Source organism: Hyperolius riggenbachi, chromosome 4 (assembly GCF_040937935.1).
Source record: "Hyperolius riggenbachi isolate aHypRig1 chromosome 4, aHypRig1.pri, whole genome shotgun sequence".
In the NCBI taxonomy this organism is placed as follows: Eukaryota; Metazoa; Chordata; class Amphibia; order Anura; family Hyperoliidae; genus Hyperolius; species Hyperolius riggenbachi.
Genome location: NC_090649.1, coordinates 122,525,436 through 122,552,766, shown reverse-complemented (window position 1 = coordinate 122,552,766; position 27,331 = coordinate 122,525,436). Strand labels below are relative to the sequence as shown.

At 46.8% G+C, this 27,331-nt stretch overlaps 1 protein-coding gene across 2 annotated transcripts in view; it reads right to left on the bottom strand.

Annotated features, from left to right (window-relative positions):
- The window catches only part of MFF (mitochondrial fission factor), a 51,277-nt gene extending 31,291 nt beyond the window's left edge, over positions 1–19,986 (bottom strand). Inside the window, exon 1 of one of the 2 annotated variants that reach the window (XM_068280507.1) lies at positions 19,964–19,986. The gene's annotated coding sequence lies outside the window, so the exon portion shown is untranslated. Of the gene's footprint in view, positions 1–17,806; positions 17,880–19,963 lie in introns of those variants that run through there. The other variant, XM_068280513.1, reaches the window with a different exon arrangement.
- Between the last annotated feature and the right edge of the window lie 7,345 nt (positions 19,987–27,331).

The following is a 27,331-nucleotide window of genomic DNA, read 5'->3' as shown; positions in this document are numbered from 1 at the left end:
TATGTAGCCAGGGGGATATGTCCCCAGAAAAAGTGGCCATGTGTGCAGGAGGAGGGGAGCAGCGGAGAGAAGAGGGAGAGCTATGGGCACTCACCTTAGGGGGCTCTCCCTCCCTCTCTCGCTCTCCCCTCCGGAGTCCGGAATGAAGTGTGCAGCGGCTGGCAGCGGTGGGCGGAACTTACCTCCTCTCGTCGCACGCGCCGGATGGATTAGCCGCTACTCTGGCCTGATCCAGACCAGAGTGCGGCACCAGAACTTCCGGCGCAGGAGCGAGAGGAGGTAAGTTCCGCCCACCGCTGCCAGCCGCTGCACACTTCATTCCGGAGGGGACAGCGAGGGAGAGAGAGACCCCTAAGGTGAGGGAAGGGGGGGGAGACGTCCGCCCTTCCCCACTGTGCCCATAGCGCTCTCTCTCTTCTCTGCGTGTTCCCCTCCTGCTGGCTGCACGGGCACGCGGCCAGGGGGGGGCAGCGGGCGGCCAGGCTCGGGCAGATGCCCGGTTTTGCCATATGTGCGGACGCCCATGGTTACGGGTTCTCTTTTAGGGCCCTTTTCCACTAGCAGTCGCTAGCGTTCACGCTGAACGCTAGCGATTGCTGAATCGCAATTCCGCCGATTTCCCGACGTTTGCGGCCGCGATCTTGCTATGCTATGCACTGCATAGCAAAATCGCGTCAAATATCGCTCCGTCGCGCGTTCGCGTTCCCGTCAAAAACGAATCGCGGTAGTGGAAATGACCTACTGCGATTCCTATGTTAAAAAGCAAACCGTAGCGATTGTAAAATCGCTAGCGGTTTGCGACTTTACGATTCGGCCAGCGCAAACGCGCTGGTGGAAAAGGGCCCTAAATGCTATGCAAAACAGAAGTTTGCCTTCTCAGAACAGATGGTATTTGTGATTTTTCAGGTTGGAGTGAGCATATGATGTCCCCCACGATGCATCACTGCTGAATATGCAAATCGTCCATTTTGTTGTCCCTGCAAGCTAAACACACCTCCAGAACCACTGGAATGCAGTAATTGATCAGATTCCATCAGAAATCTTAAAATTGATTAGGGCACTGACATTGTTAAGCCCCATCTACATTATACAATTTTTTGTCCGATTCGATTCATTGATTCAATTCAATCCGACATGTCCGATTGGAATTCGATTAGATTCAATGGTTTTGCAATGGCAAATTGAATCGAATCAAATCCCAATCGGACATGTCGGATTGAATTAACCCTCTGGGCGATACAATTATATCGCCCAGGAGGTGGCGCAGCACTATTTTTTAAATTTTTTTATTTTTTAAATCATGTAGCGAGCCCAGGGCTCGCTACATGATAGCCGCAGCGCAGCGGCATCCCCCCACCCACTCCGATCGCCTTCGGCGATCAGAGTAAGCAGGAAATCCCGTTCAGAACGGGATTTCCTGCTGGGCTTCCCTGGTCGCCATGGCGACGGGGCGGGATGACGTCACCGACGTCATGGACGTCGTGACGTCATAGGGAGTTCCGATCCACCCCTCAGCGCTGCCTGGCACTGATTGGCCAGGCTGCGCAAGGGGTTGGGGAGGGGGGGGGGCTGCGCGGAACGGCGGGTAGCGGCGGATCGGCGGCGAGCGGCGGCGATCGGAAGTTACACGCAGCTAGCAAAGTGCTAGCTGCGTGTAACAAAAAAAAAATTATGCAAATCGGCCCAGCGGGGCCTGAGAAATCCTCCTGCGCGACATACCCCGAGCTCAGCTCGGGATTATCGCTCAGGAGGTTAAATCGAATCAATTCGGACAAAAAATTGTATGGTGTAGATGGGGCTTTTGCTTTGTACAGATCAATTAAGTACAAATCTATACATTAATAATTTGCTGATCTAGATCAATAAAACGCACAACGATATCAGATCAGGCATCAAATTGGAATAACAATTATCATTTGCCTTTTGATTTATTATTATTATTATTATTTTCTTTAAGAATAGGATGTGATGTGGCAGCTTCCACTCCTGCCTCCGCTCACCTTCTCCAGAGTTGGAGAACAATCTCTATTCTCTGCTACACTTTCAAAGTCATAATTGTCAACTCATAAATACTACTTGGGAGGACAATGTTCAACCAGTAATAACAGAGGTTAGTGGGGTGTGTTTCTCTATTGTGGCCCAAACTATGGATGACATACATAGCTAACTCAGTGGTTTTTCAGCTTTTCAAAAACATACCAGGTAAAGAAGCACCAAACTCGATCAAAATCGGTCGCCTCCATAGAATTGGGAGGCCTAGTAGTATGGAAAATGGACCCAGCTTATGGTTGTGCAATTAAAGGAACAGATATTAGCCAAAACCAGAGAAATAAGCACTATTAATTCATGTTTGGCAGGTCCAACCATTCATTGACATCTCTAAACATACAATCCTATGCAGGAAACTACTTTGGCCCTTGCTGGATGCAATTCAAGCCAAGAATTGTAAATATAGATAGGGTCACCCACTATCCCTACGTACACTACACTACATGTAGAGCTACGTACACACATGCGACAACGATCGTTCATTGTGAACGACGAACAAACTTTTAATTGACAAAAGAACGACCTAAGTAAAGTTAGTTTTTTAAGGTGTGTAACGATCTGATCCATGGAGAAATAGTGAAATGCGCATGTCAAGCTTAGTACGAACGATCGTTTCCAACGATGTACTACTTTTGCAAACGCTCGTCGTTGGAAAAAATCCGCCAAGATCGTTTTTAACGATCTAGTTTGTCCGTCGTTAGACTTAATGGTCGTTGGCTCCTTTTTTTTTAAACGATCGATCGTTTCAAATGACTATAGTCGCATGTGTGTACGCACCTTAAGAATCTGGAGAGAAGTAGCAATGTTCTTAATGATGGCGAACCAGTTGCACTCTTTTTAGACAAGCTGTGGCTTTCCAGACTCCGCTCCCCACTGCTACCGTGGGCTGCAATAGCCCACTTTCACTTTGTTGACCTCTGGGTCACGTAGCTGCACTGAGAGACTGTGTTGTCTCTCATAGCGTGCAGGGAGGCGGGGGAGCGGCAGGAGGCGTGGCCAGGGGGAGAGAGCTGCCAATGGCAGCTCAGGAAACCCTGCAGAGATGCCCCTGGTGGGAGATTTAAACAGGGAATTCCTCTCCCCTCTGTTTACCTCCAAGTTAGCGACAAATCTTATCGCTAAATTTGGGAGGCTATAGCGAGGCGGTGGGGGGGCAGAGAGCGGTGGTTGGGGGACACAGAGGCATGTCATTAGGCAGAGGACATGGCTCTGTGTCCCATCTGCCCCCTGAAGATCCATCTCGGGTTCTCTTTTTTTTTTAACTCAGCACACAGACCCAAATTCATGAGTAATCAGTTACAGGGGGCATTAGCAATATTCTTTTCTTGCCGTACCCCTGAACTGAATTGTGTGATCATCATAGTTTGGTAAGAGCTGAATATGAACATTTGTGCCTTTCTTTTCTTTCCCTCCCTCACCATTAAACGACTGTTACTGAGCCTGCTATATAATTATCCTTCTCATACCACATTCATATACATATACACCGGCACCATCCTGCACATACCCCTCTCCCTTCTCCAGCCTCTCTCTTTAAGGTAAGCTAACTGAGGTTAGTTGTAAGGCTCCTCCACACTTCTTCGGCTCTAACCGCATATCCCAAATCCTCATTCTTACACAATTCATCCATCTTAAAAAAACATTCCCCTATATCCAGAGTAGCCGGATTTTTCCACTTATTGGCGATGATACTTTTAGCCACTATTGTGCCGTATTCTTTAATCAGTGAGCATCCGGGACTTTCTTTTTTATCTGGATAACTAAGGATTGCTTCTTTCGGTGTTAGCTCAAATTTTTCTTTTAGCATTCTCTCAGCCAGGAAGGTGATATCATTCCAGAATTTTTTAACTATCGGGCACCACCACCACATATGTAGAGTACCTCCGTCCCCCTGTCCACACCTTCCGTACATCACCCTACGACTTGCAAACTTACTAACACGGAGTGGTGTAATGTACCATCTACCAATTGTTTTAAATTGTATCAATTGCAACCTTGGATCCTGAATTTTAAAGGAGTTTACCCATATTTGTGGCCATAACCCTTCCAGACTGGACCCCAGCTCGTTTTCCCATTTCTTGCAGTACGCAGGAAGATCCTGGCCAAGCTCTGCCGCGCAGATATCTGAGTATAAACTAGAGATTGATTTGTTCATTTTTTTTCCCAGTTAAAAAATGTTTCTCAAAATTATTCAGTTCCGTCCTCTGGGCAAACCGCGAAGTAAATTTTGGGAAAAAACTATGTATCTGGGAAGAACCCCATGAACTAATATGGTTGTTACCTTCAAAAATCAATTTAATTCCCAGAGCGGGGTTTCCCCTGATATTAACAACACTGTGTTTGCCAAACCAAGCTGGGTCAAGACCTGGGGGAAGTCTGGGTTATTTCGTAGGGTTGTTAAGGGGGAGAGCCCTGTATTTTTTTGCCATTTTTTAATTATCCAAAGCAGTGATTTTAGGGTTGGTTTGATCAATGGATGGGACGATAAATTATATACTTTATTAATATTTTTAGGGATCCAAGTAAAAACAAGATCAAAATCGGATTCCTCCCCCTCTAGCCGTGGCCACATCTTATTCTTTATATCGGTAGTGGTATCTATTTCCCATTCCAGGATTCTTGTCAGATGTACACTTTTATGATAATTATATAAATTTGGAGCTGCAAGTCCGCCCTGGTCTTTTCTTTTCATGACCAGTTTATAATTTATTCTATGCTTAGCGTTGTTCCAAATAAAATTCTGGAATATATTGTGCCAGTTCTGGAACCATGCACTAGGGATGGCTATTGGTAAACTCTGCAGCAGGAAAATGAGCTTGGGTAGGATCAGGAACATCTCGGGTTCTCTTTAACTGGTGGCAGGAAGAATGCAATTTAGGCTGCAAGTCTTATGAATGTTCACTAGATGGCACACAGGAGCTTAAAAAATTCTGCAGATTAAGGAGCAGCAGTAGCAAAATGTTACTGGTGGCTCCTGGCTCAAAACAAAGGCTAGCTAGATGATAAGGATTATTATTGTTATTCTGCCGTTTTGGAGAACTGAAATTTACCACAGAACTTTACAGTACAGAGTCATGTCACTAACTGTCCCTCAGAGGAGCTCACTAACTTATAATTACCATAGTCTAGTGTTGGGTTTCACTGGCATACAAAAACAGGCATTTTCCTGGGGTTTCTTTGTTAATGTTGATAGAAATAATAAAATTGAATCGTGTTTGAGCAGTGGGCCCGAACCAACGCTTACATTTGGATTTGCATGAAGGAGAAGATCCTGAGGCAGACTTGGTATAGAGGTAATTATCCAATCCAAGAGCACCCAAGGCAATGGAGGGTAAGTTGAGACAGATGTTGCATGTGGGACAGTAACAAACCGTAACGAGGCGGCTGCATAGATGGCAAAATGTACAGATTTTTTTTTGTTTGATTTGCTCAATTCTAGTGATGAGTCATCTTGTATCTCTTTTCCTTTAAAGAGAATCTGTACTCAAAATTTTTTACAATAAAAAGCATACCATTCTATTGATTATGTTCTCCTGGGCCCATCGGTGCGGTTTCCGCCACTCCCTGCTGCAAACCTGGCTTGTACTTGCCAGTTTTAGGCAGTGTTTACAAACAAAAGACATAGCTGCTAACCAGAAGGTGATGAGGCTGAGAGGAGACGAGCTCAGTCTGTGACTCATACAGAGCCTGGAGGGGGCGTGGAGAGGGTGTGTATAGCTTCTGCCTATAACAGCAGACAGTACATTCCTGCCTGAGCCCGACAAAGCCGTCAAAGGAAAGAAGGTTAGATTATATAACAGAGATAATACAGCCACTGTGCAATTAGGAAAGGCTGCAGTAAGACAGACCACATTAGAACAGGTATAGGAACTTATAGGATAGAAGAAATAAGGCTGAAAATTTTGTTACAGAGTCTCTTTAAGAAATTATGATTTTAGGTGTTTCTGACAATATTGTCAGATCTGACAAGATTAGCTACATGCTTGTTACTGGTGTGATTCAGACATTAGTGCAGCCAAATAGACCAGCAGGGCTGCCAGGCAACTGGTATAGTTTAAAAGAAAATAAATATGGCAACCTCCATATACTTCTCTCTTCAGTTGTCGTTTAAAGGAAACCTGAGATGGGGGGATTCAAAAAAATGTATACATGCCTGGGGCTTCCTCCAGCACTTTCAGGCTGTTTGTTCCCTCGCCATCCTCCCAGGCTGCCTCAAAAGGCTACTAGCCACTCTGTTAAAGTAAATCTGAGTTGGTGCAGGAACAGGCCCAGATTTACATCACAGGAGCCTATAGGCACAGATATCCTGGCACCTTAGACTTCACCTTCCATGAACCTGCAAACCTCACCCGAACTGCACTGCAAGTGTCCTGGATGTCCCAGCTGTCACTTCTCTTTTACTTCCCTTGCCCATCATAGGTAGCTACAGGTGCCCCTTAGTATTACGTAGCCAGCGGAACCTTAGTATTAAGTAGCTAGAGGTTCCACCCAAGTATTAGGTAACTAGTGTAACTTTGTTTTTAAGTAGCTAGAGGTGCCTCTGACTGAAGGGAGATATCATCAGTGGAATTCCTCTCATTTACACTCTCATCAGGTCTCTGCATGGGGAAGAAGGGAGGTAGGCACTAGGGGAGGGGAGTGAGCCGCCTTTCCATCATCAGGCGCCTGTAGGCATGTGCTTTATGGTAAATGTGGCCTTGGGAAGGAAAGAAAAAATATACATACCTGGGGCTTCCTCCAGCCCGCTCCAGGCTTATCGCTCCCTTAACATCCTCCTCCACTTCCTGGTTCTTCTGCAATTGGGCCCGGAAAGTCTTCCGGTCTGGGGCCAACTGCGCTGACTGGCCCTGACTGTAAAATGTTCCGGGGCCAGTTGCGGACGAACCAGGCAGCTGAGGAGGACACCAAGGGAGCAATAAGCCTGGAGGAGGCTGGAGGTAGCCCCAGGTATGTATATATATATTTTTTAATTCCCATCTCAGGTACACTTTAAGTCCTTCAGTCAACACCTACTGAGCATGCCCGGTCTGGGAGCACAATGGGGGTGAGCATGCAGCTAGACTGCACATTCACTGACTCAACCTGACTGGAGGAATTACTGGGCCGGCTAGTGGAGGATCAATCAGCCAATCAGATGGCACCAACTCAATGCTTTAGGCATCTAGAAATGTTAAAGACAAGTTGCTGAAGTTCTAACAGAGCATCAGAATGGGGGTTTAAGTGACTTTATCCACTTCACTATTGCATAGCTCCCAGATGTCCCTCTATTTGGAGGGACAGTCCCTCTTTGGAAACCCAGTCCCTCTGTCCATCGTTCTTCTTCATTTGTCCCTCTTTCAGGACTCATGTACAGATCTATGTCAATACTGTATATGTAATTTATCTACTGAAATATGTGTTTAATTGACTCTAATCTAATAAGAATTTAAAGCGGAATATAACCCTGCATTTCAACTTTGCTCTAAAACATTATTTACAGTATTTTATATGCAAACAGCATTTTTTTTTACTAGACCAGCATTGGAAGGGTTACACACAGCTTTAACCTCCTTGGCGGTATGAAAAATACCGCCAGGAGGGAGCGCAGCAGTTTTTAAAAATTTTTTTTTTTTTTTTATCATGTAGCGAGCCGAGGGCTCGCTACATGATAGCCGCTGCTGAGCGGCATCCCCCCGCCCGCTTCGATCGCCTTCGGCGATCTCCGATCAGGAAATCCCGTTCATAGAACGGGATTTCCTGGAGGGCTTCCCCCGTCGCCATGGCGACGGGGCGGGATGACGTCACCGACGTCACTGACGTCGGGACGTCATTGGGAGTCCCGGGCCACCCCTCGGCGCTGCCTGGCACTGATTGGCCAGGCAGCGCTGGGGTCTGGAGGGGGGGGGGGGGCCCGAGCCGCAGCAGATAGCGGCGATCGGGCAGGGGCCGGCGGCGATCAGAGTGCTGGCGCAGCTAGCAAAGTGCTAGCTGCGTCCAGCAAAGCAAAAATTATGAAAATCGGCCCAGCAGGGCCTGAGCGGCACCCTCCGGCGGCTTACCCCGTGTCACACACGGGGTTACCGCCAAGGAGGTTAAAGTTCCTGGAGATTTCTGCAGACGCATCCGAAGCTGAAATAGATACATTTTGTTTACATAAATGTATCTAAGTGTTGAATGTGACTCACTCTCTCAGGAGCTGGAGGACAGCCAAAGAGTGTGTAACATTTCTCAATAGATACATATACTGTAACTAAATAGAATGTAACAATCTGAACTTCTGCATATCTCTCCCGGAACCTTAAACCTCTGTGTTTAACCCTTCCAATGCTGGTCTAGTAAAAAAAAATGCTTTTTGCATATAATATGTTGTAAATAATGTTTTAGAGCAAAGTTGAAATGCAGGGTTATATTCCGCTTTAATTGACTCTCCCATCCTTTAAATTAATATATTTCTTATTTTCAAATGTTAATATAAAGGACAATGAACCAGGATAGAAAGGACCAGTTTGTTTTAAATTAAAAAAAACAACACATTTTTCTTATGAAATCTTTAAGGTATGCATAACTAAGGGTGTGCCGGGGGCATGGTTAGGGGTGTGGCAGGGGCATTGCTTAAGTGTCCCTCTTTCTTATCTCAATAAGTTGGGAGGTATGCTATTGAGGTTTTTTTCCCTTCTGTACCAGAGCAATTTTCACCTTTTAGTGCTCCTCCAATTCATTTGTCTATAACTTTACTAATCACTAATCATAACAAAACAATCTATCTTGTTTTTTTCTGCCACCAATTAGGCTTCCTTTAAGTGGTACATTTTGCTAAAAAAAATCATACTCATTTTAACAGGAAAAATAAGAAAAAAAATCATTATTTCTCAGTTTTCTGCCATTATAGTTTTAAAATAATACCGCAGCGGCCAACCGCCGCAATAGACGATTATCTATGTCCTGGGCAGGAACTGAAGTCCTGCAAGACATAGCTAATCTGTCTGAAACCACATAAGTGGTTAAACGTGATATGGTTGTTGGGGCCAAAAGGGATGGTCTGAGTATTTCAGAAACGGCTGGGTTTTTTCATGAACAACCATCTCTAAGGTTTACAGAGAATGGGCAGAAACGGAGATCTAATGAGTGACAATTCAAATGTCAGAAGAGAATAAGGAGACTGGTTTGAGAAGGTCGAAAAACAACAGTAGCTCCAATCATCACTGGTTGCAATCAAGGTTTTCAGAATAGCATCTCTGAACACACAGCATGTAGAACCTTGAAGCAAATAGGCTACAGCAACATAAGACCACAATAGGTGGCACTCTTGTCTATTAAGAGCAGGAAACTGAGGCTGCAATTTGCACAGGATGACCAAAATTGGACAATACAAGACTGGTTGGTCTGATGAGTCTCTATTTTAGCTGCAACATACAGATGGCAGCAGGGCCAGCAGTACCATAGAGGCAAAGGGGGCAATTGCCCCAGGGCCTCCGACCTCTGCTGGGCCCCCCAGGTGGTCTTTCTGACTGTTCCCATATGCTTGCATGTTCAGCTGCAGTGGCAGGCAGGCCAACACTGACCAGGGGGGAAGGGGCCGACTGTGCGCGCGCGGGGGGGGGGGGGCCCAAGTTACTTTTTCCCCAAGACCCCCGTGTGGCTTAAACCGGCCCTGGATGGCAGAGTAGAATTTGGTAGAAACAACATGAAAACATGGTTCCAATTTGCCTTGTGTAAACAGTTCAGGCTGGTGGTGGTGTTGTAATGCTGTTGTGGTCATTTATTGGGGGGGGGGGGCACCTTTTGATGCCCTTAATAATCACCTGAGTATCGTTTAAATATCACAGCTAACCTGAGTATTGTTGCTGATCATGTCCCTCCCTTTATGACCACAGTGTACCCATCTTTCTGCAGGATAATACACCATGTCAAGAAGCTCACATCAACATATTGGTTTATTGATCATGTCATTCAGTTCACTGTGCTCATATAGCCTCCACAGTCACCAGACCTCAATCCAATAAAGAACCTTTGGGATGTGGCGGAACAGGAGATTTGGGTCAGATTGTCATGGTATTGTCCATATTGTCATGGTATCATGTCAATATGGACCAAAATTTCTGTTAAATGTTTCCAACACCTTGTTTAATCTGCCACAGCAGTTCTGAGGGTGAAATAGGGTCCAACCTGGTACAAGCAAGTGTACCTAATAAAGTAGATGTAACGCTCGGTGAAGCACAGAGAGGTCTGATTACCGGTGAACTGCAGTATCACGGGAAATACAGACGTATATCAGATTATATGTGATCTGCAGTATCACCGATAATCCAATATACTAACTAACCTCTGGTCACCTGAGTAGAGTGTTGTGATTGGTGCAACAGTAATACAGAGGACAAGCCTCAGTGCAGCAAGGAGAACCGCACAGATTCCTTCCACAGGTCTGAGCTCTCCAAGACGGGAGGAGTCAGACTGACAGTGGGAAGGAAAGTCCGAAAGTGACACTCAGGCGCAAGTGTCACTAACAGGACAAGGAACCGCCTCCAATCGTGAGGTCGGTTCTCAAGGTCGGGCAAGCCAAGTCGTAAACACACAGACAGATAAGATACAAGATCAGTGGACGAAAGGCAGAGTCAAAGTACAGGCAGGGTTCGGCAACGGGGTATCAGATATATCGGGGTACAAAATCAGGAGGCAGAGGCGGAGTCAAAGTATAGGCAAGGTTCAGCAACGGAGTGTCAGATATAACGAGGTACAAGGTCAGAGTTCAGAAGGATAGTCGAGGCAGGCAAAGGTCATAACAGAAAATCACAATCAAACTAGTACTTTAAGCTATCAACAAATCTAGCTTAGTGTAGGATTACAGCTCCAGCTGGTCCCGGCACACTAACGGATCTGACTAACGGATCTGGGTGCTCCCACGTATGTGAACGCAACGCCAGACAAGGAACAAATGAACAGCCAGCAATATATATACCTATGTGCCTTTCGGCACCTCCCTAAGTGCTGGACCAATAGGGATAGGTGCTGGAGTCAGCTGACCAGCCTGGTCAGCTGACTCCCCTCAGGGAGTCATAAATTATGTCTTGAGTGCGCGCGCGCGCGTCACTCTAACTCCTGAGGGACTACATGTCCCAGCTACAGCTGCCCCGCTCTGCGGTGTCTCCGCAGCGGGGTTATGGGCAACGACCGCCGCGTCCCACGCGGCGGTTTCTGCGTGCCCTGCCGACTCTTGCCCGGAGACAGCCGCCTCATGCAGAGGGGAGGCGGCTGCCTCTCCGTGTGTGGCACGCGTCTGGACGCGGAAAGAGCCACCTGCCGCCGGATCATGGCGGCGGCTCCTCCGCGTCCTCACAGTACCCCCCCACCCCCCCCCCCCCCCGAGGAGTGGACTCCGGACAGCTCCTTCCAGGTTTCCCTGGATGTAAAGCATGAAACTCCCTAACCAAGTCATCCGCATGCATACGGTTCCCAGGTACCCATTGCCTTTCCTCAATGCCGTACCCCTTCCAATGTACGAGATACTGCACCGAGTTTTGTACAGTACGTGAGTCTATGATCTTCTCGACCTCATACTCGGGTTGGGCATCGACTAAGACAGGAGGAGGAGGAGTGGGGCCCACCTGGACTGCGGGTTTGAGAAGTGATACATGGAAGGACCTCACTCCACGCATGCTGGTAGGAAGATCAATGGTATATGTGACATTGTTGATCTTCCTATTAACTGGGAATGGCCCCACGAACCTGGGACCAAGCTTGTCAGAGGGTTGTTTCAGGGTCAGGTGACGGGTTGACACCCAAACCAGATCTCCAGGTTGGAATTTCCACTCCAACGAGCGTCTCTTGTCAGCCTGACTTTTCTGACTCTGGAATGCTTTCACAAGATTATTCTTGATGATCCACCACATGTCCTTAAATGATCTTAGCCACGTCTCCAAGGCTGGGAACGGAGTGGCCGCAACTGGTAGTGGGGAGAATTTAGGCAGTTTACCAGTCACAATCTGAAATGGGCAGAAACCTGAGGACGAACTCTTCAAGTTATTGTGGGCAAATTCTGCATAAGGTAAATATTTAACCCAATCACTCTGTGCCTCAGCAACGTAGCATCTCAAAAATTGTTCTAACGACTGGTTGACCCTCTCCGTCTGGCCATTTGTCTGTGGGTGGTACCCCGAGGAAAACGACAATTTCATGCCCATTTGATGACAAAATGCCCTACAAAATTTCGAAATAAACTGAACTCCCCGATCAGAAACTATGTCCTCTGGAATGCCATGCAGCCTAAAGATATGGATGATAAATAAATCGGCCAGTTCCTGGGCCGAGGGGAGTCCTTTCAGAGGCACGAAGTGGGCCATCTTGCTAAAACGGTCGACCACCACCCAAATAACTGACATGCCTTCAGATCTGGGAAGCTCTCCCACGAAATCCATGGACAAATGGGTCCATGGTTCACTCGGGGTGGGTAAAGGCTGCAAAGTGCCTACAGATGCCAGCCGGGAGGGCTTGCTTTTTGCGCACACCGCGCATTCCCTGACAAACTCTTTACAGTAAGCGGCTAGCGAAGGCCACCATGCACATCTGGCCACGAGATCCTGCGTCCTAGATGCTCCCGGATGTCCCGCGTTCTTATGGGAGTGAACCATCTCCAAGATCTGGAGACGGAATGGTAGCGGAACAAATAATACCCCGTCTGGTTTCCCCTCTGGGATATCCTGCTGGAAAGGACTCAAAGTCTCTTTCCAGTCCTCCCAAGTCTCGGTGGCGGCTAACACCACATTTCGTGGGACAATGGTCTCAGGAACAGGGGGCTGTGCTGTCTCTGGCTCAAAACACCTAGAAAGTGCGTCTGCCTTGGTATTCTTACTCCCTGGCGTATACGTGATCAAAAATGTAAATCTCGAGAAAAATAGTGACCATCGAGCCTGCCTTGGACTCAACCTTTTAGCCCCCTCGATGTATTCTAGGTTTTTGTGGTCGGTATAAACTGTGATAGTGTGCTCAGCTCCCTCTAGCCAATGACGCCACTCCTCGAAGGCCAACTTGATGGCTAGGAGTTCCCTGTTGCCTATGTCATAGTTTCTCTCTGCCGGAGAGAACCTTCGGGAAAAATAGGCACACGGGTGTAGTCTACCCTGGAGACCAGAACGCTGGGACAGCACAGCCCCCACCCCGAACTCGGAGGCGTCTACCTCAACAATAAACGGAACAGAGGTGTCAACGTGTCTAAGTATGGGTGCTGAACAGAACAACCCCTTTAATTTAGAAAAAGCCTGTACTGCCTCGGGAGGCCAATGAGTGGTGTCTGCCCCTTTTTTTGTAAGGCTAGTGAGAGGGGCGACTACTGTGGAGTACCCCTTTATAAACCTTCTATAATAATTCGCAAACCCCAAGAACCGTTGCAATGATTTTAACCCCACCGGCTGCGGCCACTCCAGGACCGCGGAGACCTTGGCAGGGTCCATAGACAAACCTGAGGTGGAGATTATATACCCCAGAAAGGCCACCGACGTGACCTCAAAAATACATTTTTCGAGTTTGGCGTATAAGAGATTCTGCCTCAGTTTGTCTAACACCATCCTGACATGGGTTCTGTGTTCCGAGAGGTTGTTAGAAAAAATGAGAATATCGTCTAAATAGACTAAGACGAATTTTCCCAACACCTCCCGAAAAACCTCATTGATGAGCTCCTGGAAGACGGCCGGGGCATTACACAACCCGAAGGGCATCACCCTATACTCGTAATGCCCGTCAGGGGTATTGAAAGCCGTCTTCCATTCATCGCCCTTTCTTATACGCACCAGGTTGTATGCCCCCCGTAAGTCCAGTTTTGAAAAAATGCTAGCCTCAGTGACCTGTGTGAACAAATCGTCTATAAGTGGTAACGGGTAGCGATTCTTCACAGTGATTTTATTAAGGCCTCGATAATCGATGCAAGGCCGTAATCCCCCATCTTTTTTCTTGACAAAAAAGAAGCCAGCCCCAGCGGGCGACCGGGACGGCCTAATGAAGCCCTTTGCCAAGTTCTCACGAATGTATTCCTGCATGGCAAGTTTCTCGGGGCCAGACAAGTTATATAAATGGCCTCGAGGAGGCACACAACCGGAACGAAGGTCAATGGGACAATCGAATGGACGATGCGGGGGCAACTTATCCGCGGCCTTGGGACAAAATACATCGGCATAGTCTGCGTATTGTTCTGGTACACCTTCCACCTGTATCTTAGTTAGGCCCAGCGTTAACCTTCCCAAACACTGCTGGAAACAGTGAGGTGACCATGCCGTCAACTGTCCTGTGGCCCAGTCTATTTGTGGGGAATGAACCTGCAACCAAGGCATGCCTAAGATGATAGTGGAGGTGGACATGTGTAAAACATAAAATTGTAACTGCTCCCCGTGCAAAACCCCTATAGTGAGTCTCACAACCGGAGTCTGTGACAGGGGACAATTCCGCTGTAAAGGGGAATCGTCAACTGCCGTGACCTGAATGGGGGGTCTCACGGGAGTGAGGGGTAGACCCAACTCTTGAGCAAATTCAAAGTTCATAAAGTTAGCCGCTGAGCCGGAGTCAATAAAGGCTTCAGTGGCAACAGATTTATCATCCCATGTGACCGTACATGGGAGAAGTAATTTTTTCTCTTTAAGGGGTGAGGTTTGTGTGCCTAGGGTGTCACCCTCCACTACTCCTAGGCAGACCCGTTTCCCGCCCTGTTGGGGCAGTTTCGCACCCTATGCCCTGCCTCTGCGCAGTATAGGCACAGCTGTTCCATCAACCTCCGCCTTCGCTCCACCTGGGTCAGTTTTGATCGACCAATTTGCATCGGCTCTGGTGGAGGCAAGGCCGAAAAGGGTGAGACAGGCGGAGGTGCTGTTACCGAGGACGCAGCAACCGGTGCCGCGTACGAAGTCACCCTGACACGGTGACTTCCCCTAGCCTGCCTCTGATGGCGTAGCCTGCGATCTACACGAATGGCCGATGATATGGCCTCATCAACTGTCTTGGGCTCTGGTATAGTTAACATTAAATCAGAGACCTCCTCCGTTAACCCAGACAAAAAGTAATCCATTAGGGCGAAGTTATCAAATCTAGAGGTGACTGACCACCTACGGAACTCCGCCGCATAATCCTCGACCGAACCTCTGCCTTGCCGCAAAAGTTTGAGCTTCCGCTCCGAGGTTGCAGCAAGGTCAGGGTCGTCGTAGATTGTGGCCATGGCCTTGAAGAACTCCTCTACCGAGGTCAGAGCGGTATCGGTAGGAGACAAGTTATATGCCCAGGACTGGGAGTCCCCAGTCAACAAAGTTTTAATAAAGATGACCCGTTGGGTCTCAGTCCCCGAGGATCGGGGTCTCAATTCAAAATAAGACAACACTCTACTCCTGAAATTCCGGAAGTCAGACTTGTGGCCGGAAAACTTATCAGGCACAGGCATACGTATGTCATCACTAGGAGGGGATCGTACTGAATCAACTGACGTCTGAAGGGTTTTCACAGAGCCTGATAAAGCATCGATTAAGGCTTTGTGCTGGCCCAGTGCTTGATGAATGTTATCCACCGAAGTGGCAAGCACAGTCAGCGGATCAGCGCGTGAATCCATCTGTTTAATGGTCTGGCGTTCTGTAACGCTCGGTGAAGCACAGAGAGGTCTGATTACCGGTGAACTGCAGTATCACGGGAAATACAGACGTATATCAGATTATATGTGATCTGCAGTATCACCGATAATCCAATATACTAACTAACCTCTGGTCACCTGAGTAGAGTGTTGTGATTGGTGCAACAGTAATACAGAGGACAAGCCTCAGTGCAGCAAGGAGAACCGCACAGATTCCTTCCACAGGTCTGAGCTCTCCAAGACGGGAGGAGTCAGACTGACAGTGGGAAGGAAAGTCCGAAAGTGACACTCAGGCGCAAGTGTCACTAACAGGACAAGGAACCGCCTCCAATCGTGAGGTCGGTTCTCAAGGTCGGGCAAGCCAAGTCGTAAACACACAGACAGATAAGATACAAGATCAGTGGACGAAAGGCAGAGTCAAAGTACAGGCAGGGTTCGGCAACGGGGTATCAGATATATCGGGGTACAAAATCAGGAGGCAGAGGCGGAGTCAAAGTATAGGCAAGGTTCAGCAACGGAGTGTCAGATATAACGAGGTACAAGGTCAGAGTTCAGAAGGATAGTCGAGGCAGGCAAAGGTCATAACAGAAAATCACAATCAAACTAGTACTTTAAGCTATCAACAAATCTAGCTTAGTGTAGGATTACAGCTCCAGCTGGTCCCGGCACACTAACGGATCTGACTAACGGATCTGGGTGCTCCCACGTATGTGAACGCAACGCCAGACAAGGAACAAATGAACAGCCAGCAATATATATACCTATGTGCCTTTCGGCACCTCCCTAAGTGCTGGACCAATAGGGATAGGTGCTGGAGTCAGCTGACCAGCCTGGTCAGCTGACTCCCCTCAGGGAGTCATAAATTATGTCTTGAGTGCGCGCGCACGTCACTCTAACTCCTGAGGGACTACATGTCCCAGCTACAGCTGCCCCGCTCTGCGGTGTCTCCGCAGCGGGGTTATGGGCAACGACCGCCGCGTCCTACGCGGCGGTTTCTGCGTGCCCTGCCGACTCTTGCCCGGAGACAGCCGCCTCATGCAGAGGGGAGGCGGCTGCCTCTCCGTGTGTGGCACGCGTCTGGACGCGGAAAGAGCCGCCTGCCGCCGGATCATGGCGGCGGCTCCTCCGCGTCCTCACAGTAGAAAGTAGAGAAGTGACAATACCGACCGGATGTTAATTCTTTATTCCATCTTAAAATCGTCTTGGTGGTTACAAATGGAATTTCGAAAGGCCCTGGCAGGTGGGTGGCAGGGGGAGGTGGCACTGAGAAGCGGACAGCTCTTTTGTGTGGATATGATATCAATTCTTCTGTCACCAAGTGTTGTATCCATACGAAACAGCCGTCAGCTGTGCAGTGCTACCTCCCCCAGCCTCTCTCGTTTGTAAGATTTGCCTCTATTATACACACGGCTAGCATGACCAGCTTCTAAAAGAGTGTTAATGGACATGTGGAATTTGTGACCCCGCATGTCCTTCCCAGACAAACTCTCCCCAAGAAGACAATTCCAAGGTGCTAAATTGTGCCTTTCCTTTATTGCACCATTTGAGAACCATAAAAAAGTGTCCAGATTGTATATTATAATGACAGCATTTGTGTAGTCACGGGGCTTAATTCTCTAAAGAGTGCTAACTGTTAGCAAGTCCGCGTTATCGCGCGCAAACTGTGGTTAACGCGCGGATGCAAAAACTTGTTTAGCACGGGCGTGCTAACAGTTAGCACTCTTTAGAGAATCAAGCCCACAGTCACTAGGAATTATTGTTACTCTCTACTCTTTCTCCCATATTTTCTCATAAATTATAGTGTTTATGAAATGATTGTGTTTATACTTTAGCCACAGCCACATCCCCCTCTGAATTTACTTCATAATTACAAGTAGGGTGCTCCTCATACCTCCCACAGTTTGCTTCTGGTCAAAAGCATTGCCTGAGCTGCCATTAATCCTACCACTACAAAGCTCTGCTGGCTCTCGCCATCCACCTTCCTTAAGGCCTTATGGGAGAGAATGTATTGTGGACAGCCAGGCTCCAGACCAGTTTGAGAAGAAACCCATTAGGCTGTTTTAAAAGAAGAGGTCAGCCATGGATTTGTGACTCAATTATAAAAGAAGGGTATTTGCATACCTTTATTTTTATAATTAGGGGGCACAGGGCAGGGGGACACGTTACTGTGAGAAGCAATCTCACCCTACAGCGTTGGGCTCCCAGTTTGTATCAGAGCCAGGACACTTCCTGCTTGAAGTTTGTATGTTGTCTCCATGATTGTGTGGACTTTTCCTGGACACTTTTGTCCCCCCCCCCCCCCCCCACATCCTAAAAAAATAAGGATAAGTTAATTGGCTTCCCTCTAACTTGGCTTTACACTATGATGAGAGACAGCTAGTGACAACACTATATGCTCTGTAAAATACGGTGGAAGACGTACATTTAAAAAAAAAACGTTTTTATAGTAAGCACCATATTCCGTGAGCTATTTGGATGAGGATAGAAGACAGGAAATAATAATTTGTAGAATATGGCTCTAAGTGGAGCCTGCCTGACTCACAAAGCCCCCCTCCACTTTCCAGCCTGAATGTGACTCTGAGGAATGTTAATAGTAACATAGCTTTGCAGTTTTTTTGCTGTTAGTCATTTGACTGAATGTGCAGCAAAATATAAAATGTTTCAGCTCTGGTGAAATATTGCACAACTTTTGGCTTTGGGTTCAGCCTTGCTCAGAGCCAGCCAGACATTCTGTGTCTGCTACGTCTTAATCTAAGGGCTCAACATCTTAAAAAAAAAATTAGAACAGTGTGTATCAAAACAGGCTGAGGCCACCTGTGGCTATCCAACAGTATTTGAACTGCAACTCCCAAAACGTCATTACTAATTTGCTGATTGTTTAGCTGGCTATAGCCTTACAAGGTTATTCAGGCTTAATCTGCCAACCTTGATGTTTGTCCCATGGTCAGCTCACCCATAAATATGTACGCGTGGCTTGGCCTTATGCCTATGGAAAAAGGAAGGGCTGCCAGACGCTGCTAGCCAAGACTTTTTTTTGGGAGATGGACAATACTTGTGAGATTAAGGGGTGTTCAGTGATGATAAAATGATTAATTAAAAAAAAAATTAAAATAATTTTTTATGTTGAGACATTTTTTTGTGGGGGAGGTAAGTTCCAGGCCCGGATTTACATCACAGAAGCCTATAGGCACAGATGTCCTGGCACCCTAAACTTTGCCAACCATGAACCTACAAACACCTGCCGAGCTGCACCGCAAGTGTGTTGGCCCAGCTGTCACTTCTCCCTTAGTTCCCTTACCCGTCATAGGTAGCTACAGGTCCCCCTTAGAATTATGTAGGCAGAGCTATCCCTGGTATTAAGTAGCTAGAGGTGTCCCCAAGTATTAGGTAGCTAGAGGTGCCCTGACTGAAGGGAGATCTGGTCAGTTGAATGCAGAGACCTGGGTGAGTAACCTCTCACTTACACACCACTTGGGACTCTGCATAGGGAAGGAGGGAAAGAGGCACTGGGGGAGGGAGTGAGCCACCTTTCCATTATCAGGCGCCTGTAGACACATGCCTACAGTGCCTTATGGTAAATCCAGCCCTGCTCCACACTTTTAACTATTTTGTCATTATTAGGCACCTCTTACCATATCAGTATTACCATCTACCTGGTCTGTTTTGACATCCAAAGGGTTACTGTGCTTTGCTGAATTTTTAAGGGCACATCTAAGATTTCTGAATAATCTACTGTTAAAAGGACAACAATCACAAAAAATTGTAAAATGCTTACAAATAAATGTATATTTCTCCCAGAGTAAAATGCACTATCAATTACATTTTTCCTATGTTCCTATCACGTACAGTAGGTAGTTAAAATCTGTCAGGTTTTGTACTAGTCCATCTCCTCATGGGGGATTCTCAGTTTTCTTAATTTACAAAAGCAATAACTACACTGAAGCTGCTCACACCAACTGCCAAAATAGTGTGCAAATGAGTAGGCCGGACCGACTGGGAGTGCTTTTGTAGAGAATAAAAGTCATACTGAGAATTCCCAATGAGGAGATGGACTAGTCCAATCTACATGCTACCACTTGGTACAATTATCTAATAACATTGCCATACATACCACTGCTATGCCGATGACCCTCAGCTATACTTGTCCTTCAAACCTGGTGGAAAAGACCCTGCTCCAAAAATAAATTCAGCTTAGCTGAGCTACAAAAGTAGATGAATGACAACTAGCTGAAACTGAATGCTGACACAACTGAGGTCCTTGTTGTCCAAGGCAGCGCCTGCCATCAAAACAGCACTATTCTAAATCAACAGGTTCAATAAACATAAATAAACAGCTCTGACCTTGTGCACAGCCTTGGGTGCAAATCGATGGGGAATTGAGCTTCAGAAACCAAATCTCGGCTGCAGTCAAAACTTGCTACTTTCATCTGTGATACATTGCAAAAATTAAACATCTCATTCCTCCAGAGGATCTTCCAACCCTAGTTTATGCCTGCATCACATCACAGCTTGACTACTGCAATACGCTGTATGCAGGCCTCCCAAACAAGGATCTGTACTGACAGCAACTAGAACAGAATGCTGCTGCCAGGCTGCTAACAAACCAGCCTCGCTACTGTCACATTACACCGGTTCTTTGTTCATTGCACTGGCTACCTGTAAAATGGGGAATAATCTCCAAGATTGGACTGTTGACATTCAAATCCCTGCACAATTTGGGTGCTGGATACATGAAGGACTTGCTGAAACTGCACCACACCTCTCACAACCTCAGATCAGCAGGATGGTACTGCCATTGTACTGCCATGGTCAGTTGATAGGCAGGGAAATGCCTCTCAAACTCTCACAACTGTTTGCTGCTGCCTGGCAACTGATTGCTGCTGACTGGTAACTGCTCACTGCTGCCTGGTAACTGCATGCTGAGCACACAGTTCAACTGTCCGTGGAAAAGAGGCCTTACTGTTTACTTCAGAAGCACTTCCTGTTAATTTTGATTGGTCCAGTTTTAAGCTGCATACAATCTGCATTAAAACCAGAATTATTTTTATTTCATTGACAATCTCTATTAGGCCTCTTTTCCATGGACAGTTGAAATGTGTGGTCAGCAAGCAGTTACCAGGCAGCAGTGAGCAGGTACCAGGCAGCAATGAGCAGTTACCAGGCAGCAGAAAGCAGCTTTAAGAGTTTGAGAGGCATTTCACTGCCTATGAACAGTCCGTGGAAAAGAGGCCTTACTGTTTAGCAATCGTGGTCATAAACCAGTCATCTATAACTAGACTGTCTAAGGGCAGCACTTTCTGTAAAGCCCACTACGGGCACAGATGTTGTTTGGCTTTAAAGAGACACTGAAGCAAGAATAATTCTCGCTTCAGAGCTCATAGTTAGCCCCTGCTAAAACGCCGCTATCCCGCGGCTAAACGCCCCCCCCCCCCCCGCAAAATCAACGACCAAATTGGTCGTAGATTTTGCTGCTCCTAGAGGCAGGGCTAATGGCTGCAGCCCTGCCTCCAGTCACGTCTATCAGCGGCGCATCGCCGCCTCTCCCCGCCCCTCTCAGTGAAGGAAGACTGAGAAGGACGGGGGAGAGGTGTAGATACGCGCTGACAGACGCGCGTGGGGCAGGGCTGCGGCGGTTAGCCCTGCCTCAATCCGGAAGAGATCCCCCGCTGCTCGGAGGGGATTTTGGGGGGTCAGGGACCCTCGTTTAGCCGCGGGATAGCGCCGGTTTAGCAGGGGCACACATGCCCCTGCTAACTATGAGCTCTGAAGCGAGATTTATTCTCGCTTCAGAGTCTCTTTAATGGAATGTGAAATAACCATTAAATGAATGGTCTGTGCTGGCATAGGGACAAGAGAACTACAGCTGATAACCACACTGCTATGGCTGCTGAGACACATACACAAAGGTAGCTATGCTCATCCTGCTGTTTCTTCATAATTTATTTGATAGTGTTGCAGCGGTGAGTGAGTGGTACAATTTGTTGCTGTTTGGTGAGTAGTAATGTTCACTACAAGTACATAGCTAATCGTAATTGAAATTTAGTTGGAGTATACTTACCAGTTCAGGTAGCATGCAAGAAGTATGCAGTAACAGGCAATGGTCGGTCCAGGCGGCAGACAAGAGTATCCAGTAACTAGCAGAGGTCGGTCCAGGCGGCAGGCAAGGGTATCCATATCCAACAACTAGCAGAGGTCGGTCCAGGCAGCAAACAAGGATTTCCAGGAATCAAGCAGAGGTTAATCACAACACACAAGGATAGTCAAATACAAGCCAAGGTCAATATCCAGCAAATCTTAAACAAGTGAGTGTGCATCCAGCAACTAGCAAAAGCTATGTTTATCATGGGCGATGACTGGGAGCACTCTGTAGATTTAAATACAACTCATCGTCCAATCAGTGGCCGGCCATACTCCACACATCCAATCACACAGCAAGGCCCTGCCTAGGTGTCAGTTGTAATGTCAGCTGACACCGCTCTGTTAGCTGACCGGAGTCAGCTGACTATTGTTTACCTTTGCGGAGGGCGTACTGGGAACGTGCCCTCCGCCTATCGGAATGTGAGGCCTGTGAGCCAGTAACTGCGTCATCAGTGGGGATTGTACTAAATCTTTGTTGGTTGCTATTGACAACAACACTACACCTTCGTTCGGCACCATATCACAGAAAGTGTGATAACTCGACTCTCATCACAGCAACAGCATAGGAGATAGAACTTCTTAGACGGCTTCAAAGTTTCAGGAGTTTATTCAGTAAACAGATATACAAATGCTTATCTCTACATGTTCGTTACACCTCAGTGAAGCAATTGGTCTGTAGCAAGTCCTCTTTGTGTTACAGGCTCTTGGTCCATTCCTTTTTAAGGAAAGACCAGGCTTTCTCTTATGTTACATCTATACTACGTTGCACTTAGGCCTATATACAGCATACAGTTAGATAAGATGACAAGACATTACAAAAAGAGTAGAAAGTGGAAGTCATCAGCCTGAAGTCAGCAGCAAGCAGCCCCCCTCCCCTGGGAGCTCGTTAGCTCTTCTTATACTAACTCTAAAGAGTTAAATGTGACATCATCTGAGCAGGGACGGATCAATACCTCATCGCCTGCTATTGGCTGATAAGACCCCGTGATATCATAATAAGCATCGTCTTTACTGCACATGCCTTGGAAAATTCCATTTTCCAAGGAACTGTCACCTTGTTCTGAGGAGGCCATTGTTTTAATGTATTTGTGAGAATATTTTCATAACAATGGCTCATGTTTATGTTGTTGGTCGCCAGCTGGTCTGGCCTCTGCACTGGATATCTCTGATACAGCCTTGGGAGTTCTAGTACAATGTTCTACTGAAAATCAGAACTGTCTTTATTTATCTCTAAGAGAAATTCTCCTTAACCACCTTAGCGGTATGGACGAGCTCAGCTCGTCCATTACTGCCGATGGCTGCCGCTCAGGCCCTGCTGGGCCGATTTGCTCCCTGTAAAAAGCAGCACATGCAGCCGGCACTTTGCCAGCCGCGCGTGCTAGCGTGGCATTCCGCCGCGTGCAGCGGCGAAAGAGGGTCCCCCTGGCCGCCCGAGCCCTGCGCAGCCGGAACAAACAGTTCCGGCCAGTGCTGAGGGCTGGATCGGAGGCGGCTGACATCAGGACGTCGGCTGACGTCCATGACGTCACTCCGCTCGTCGCCATGGCGACGAGCAAAACGAAACAAGGAAGGCCGCTCATTGCTGCCTTCCTTGTTACTGCGGATCGCCGGAGGCGATCAGAAATACGGGATAGGAGCGCCCTCTAGTGGGCTTTCATGCAGCCAACTTTCAGTTGGCTGCATGAAATAGTTTTTTTTTGTATAAAAAAAAACCCTCCCGCAGCTGCCCTGGCGATCTTAATAGAACGCCAGGGTGGTTAAAGGGCGATTCTGCACATCAAGTCTTTTAGCTCAGTGTTTCTCAACATTTTATAATTGTGTACCCCTTTTAAAACCCTGTACTCATCGAGTACCCCCTAGCATAGTAAACATGATCACAAGTACCCCTTGACAAATATATATTTAATCGTAGTACATGATAATTGGTTGTAAACAACGTGCAAGCATTTATTATTGCTTTTAATCAGCTAAAATACTAATTTGGTGTTGTTTAAATAAGAATTATAATTTTCTATATCTCTAAATTTGTTATTCTTGGTTAAGTATATCAAGCTCGAGTACCCCCTGGACCCATCAGAAGTACCCCCTGGGGTACGCGTACCGCATGTTGAGAACCTAGGTTTTAGCTAACTCAGTTAAAGAAACTGAGGCCTACGAATTCAAGCATATAATACTTAAATTCTAACAGGGAAGAAGTGCAGAGACCCGGAAGCGGCGGATTCCGCCCAGGTCTCGGCGAAATTCTCAGCAGACAGAGGTAGATTCCTTATAGAAACATATTTATGTGCATGCATGTGTTCTTTTTAATAGTCTTCAGCTTGAAACTCAGGCTCTAAAGCAACATATAGGTCCAAGAGAGAACAGAAAAAAAAGATGTCTGCAGCCTCTGATCAAAAAACGTATATAGATATAGTGTCCTATCAGGGTTGAGAGGGGCAGAGTCAACCGATTTGTATGCTGCCATAGAGGCGCCAGGGAAAATGGTATGTCTAGTCTAATCTATTGGACCAGAGGAGAAATTTACACTCATGATTTGTTTTAAATGCATATACATAAAAAAGAAAACCCTGTACATGTTCCTTGCTGCCGTTACAGAAACTGCCAGTCATTTTTGACAATTCTCAAATAGACACTCACCAGTACAGGGCACTTGGCATGAAGTCTTCAGTAAATCAATGAGGTTTTATTACAGGTTAAGAATTCTATAGGACATCCTGATGAAAGTGTGCAAGCAGGACTTCTTGCTGAAAATTAATTGGAGATTCAGGAATATCTTGAGTAGCAGCTTGGGATGGATTATAGTATAGTGTATACTCTGGTTACATCATTTGCTTGCAAGCTACTCCTTTTGGAGTGCAGTGTTACCACATCATAGAGTAGCGTCGGGTCTACAGTTGTTAAACATCCTGTCACATCGGTATTTCACTAAATCCAGCCTTGTATGGAAAACCTTTTTTTTAAACTGATAAATCAAAATATCAGTTGCCAGTTTCTGTCTTTCTTGTTTCATTTTGCTTTTCCAAAAGCTGTGGAAATAATGCCAAGTAACTATAAATCAGCCACAATATGAGATATTTATCCAAGTTCCATAAACTAGAAAATTGAGGACTGCAAACCCCAAAGAGTTTAATCATGATTTCTAAATACAGATGCCTATATTATTGTCTGCTGCCTGTAATATATCAGCCACAATATAAACCCCACTGACAGGTGAAGTGGATAACATTGAGCCTATTGTTACACTGGCACCAGACAAGGGCTGCTATATATTAGGCAGAAAGTGAACAGTCAGTTTTTGAAGGTAATGTGTTGGAAACAGGATGAATGGGCAAGCATTAGGAACCCAGCAATTTTGACAAAAGCCACATTGTGATAGCTAGAAGCCCAGGTCAGAATGTCTACAAAATGGCAGCCTTGTTAGGGATGGGGGAGTCCCAGACTGCATTGATGAGAACCTACCAAAAGTGGTCCAAGGAAGGACAGCCAGTGAGCTGATGACAGACTTATGGGCATCCAATGCATCCAAGGCTCCTGTAGCACCAATTTCTGACACACTTCATGCTGGCAATGACAAAAGGTGTCAGGACACACACACAGTACATTTCTGCGTGTACAAAAGATCACAGCATGTAAGCATCACAACCGAATGTTAAAGCAATCCAAGAAGGTGGCTTGGCTGGTGGGTCATGTGGCTGGTGGATCAAGGCCCCCAAATCTCACAAATCAGGTAAAACGGGTGCACCTTGTTCCTGGTACTTTGCGCGTTGCCGTAGGCCATGGTTACGGCTGTGCCAAGATGTTAATTTGGGCAATATTGTCACACCAGCATTGGAGTGCTAATAGGCTATAATATAGCCAAGCATGGTGGTGAGTAGGTTAGGCGCAAGTTCATCGGAGGAGTGTCAGAGGATCAGTAATAGGCAATCAGCTTCAACAAAAATAAGTGGGGGGGGGGGGGTAGAAGGTGTTTAAGTTAGGTGCTGGTTATCAGGGGCCGTCAGAAGATCAGTAATAGGTGATCGGCTATAATATAGCCAAGTGTCGGAGGAAAGTTAGGTGCCGGGATATTGGAAAAGCGGTAACAGGTGATCAGCTAGAATATAGCCGAGCACGGGGGTTAGTTTATCGTCATCAGGTTATCGGAAAAGTGATGGGATTGGTAATAGGCACTCAGCTATAATATAGATGAGTGGGTGGAATAAGTTAGGTGCCAAGTTATAAGAAGAGCGTCAGAAGATAATAATGGTATTAATAGTAATGGGCAATCAGCTAAAATATAGCCATGCGCTGGGGGGAAACTTAGGCACCAGGCTATTGGAGGCACTTCTTAGGATTGGTAAAATGTGATTGGCTAATATCTAGCCAAGCACTGGGGGGTTATTTAGGCGCTAGGTTATTGGCAGAGCAAAGGGGTTGCGGGTTTATATAGGTAAGGAAGTTTAGTGGTGATGTTAGTGTTAGGAGTAGGTGAGATAGGTTAGTGTTAGGAGGAATTGGGGGGGGGGAGGGTTACAGCACAAATAAGATTACAGCGGGGATAGTAGGATATCAGCATAATTACTAATATTCTACTATCGGGAATCGGGGTTAGTAGAATATCCATAAAATTACTGATATTTTATTGCTGGTATTATCACACGCCCCATTTTACCGGACGCCTTTATTTACAGGACGCAGGGTCGGTCCATGTATGTATACTGCACTGACATATGTGGTCAGTGCAATGCAGTATGTTTCCGTTACAGTCTGAGTAGGTCTCTGAGAAGCAAGAATGGAGAGGGGTACTGTGACGATCAGTGCCACTACTCAGATGTCTGATCATTGGTGATCTGCGGAATCACCAATAATACAGACGCTATACCTGATTATGTGTGATCCGCAGAATCACCAATAATGCCAGTATAGCAAGACCGAGAACTGAGTGTGTGAGTGTAACCGTACTTCAAAAACTTTAATGAGGCCTCACCAGAGGGGCTGGTGAGGAATAACCAGTACACAGAGTGTGTACTAACGTAAAACCTCCAGCAAGCTGGAGAGACAATACTGAAGAGGCTGAATCTCCCGAGGAGCGGGCGATTCAGACTATACTTCAGATAAATGACCACCCGAGGTGCGGGTGGGACAGACTGCGTCGCAGCCTGCGAGACACAGTAATACTAAAAGGACAGGTACCTGATGAGCAGGTAATTAAGTCTAAACTATAGCCTAGCAGAGCTGCTGAACCAGTGCAGCTGGCGCAGATAACACCTCACCAGTGGTGAGGGCCCACCGGCGAGTAGAAGGGTCAGACAGGCAAGGTTCGGCAACAGAGAGGTAAGTATTGGTACAGAATCGTGAGACAAGAGAATAAACAGTAATCAGGCAGAGGTTCAGCAACAGGTAGGCAGATAGGCGAAAGTACAGGAACAGAAAGCAGAATCAGAGCCAGAATAGATAGCCAAGAGTCATACACAGCAATGCTAAGCTTGGGGGTGAGGTCCTTGGTCTCAACCCCCTGGAACTGGTCTAAAGTATAACAGAGCAATGACACAGTAATCCTAAGCTTGGGGGTGAGGTCCCTGGTCTCAACCC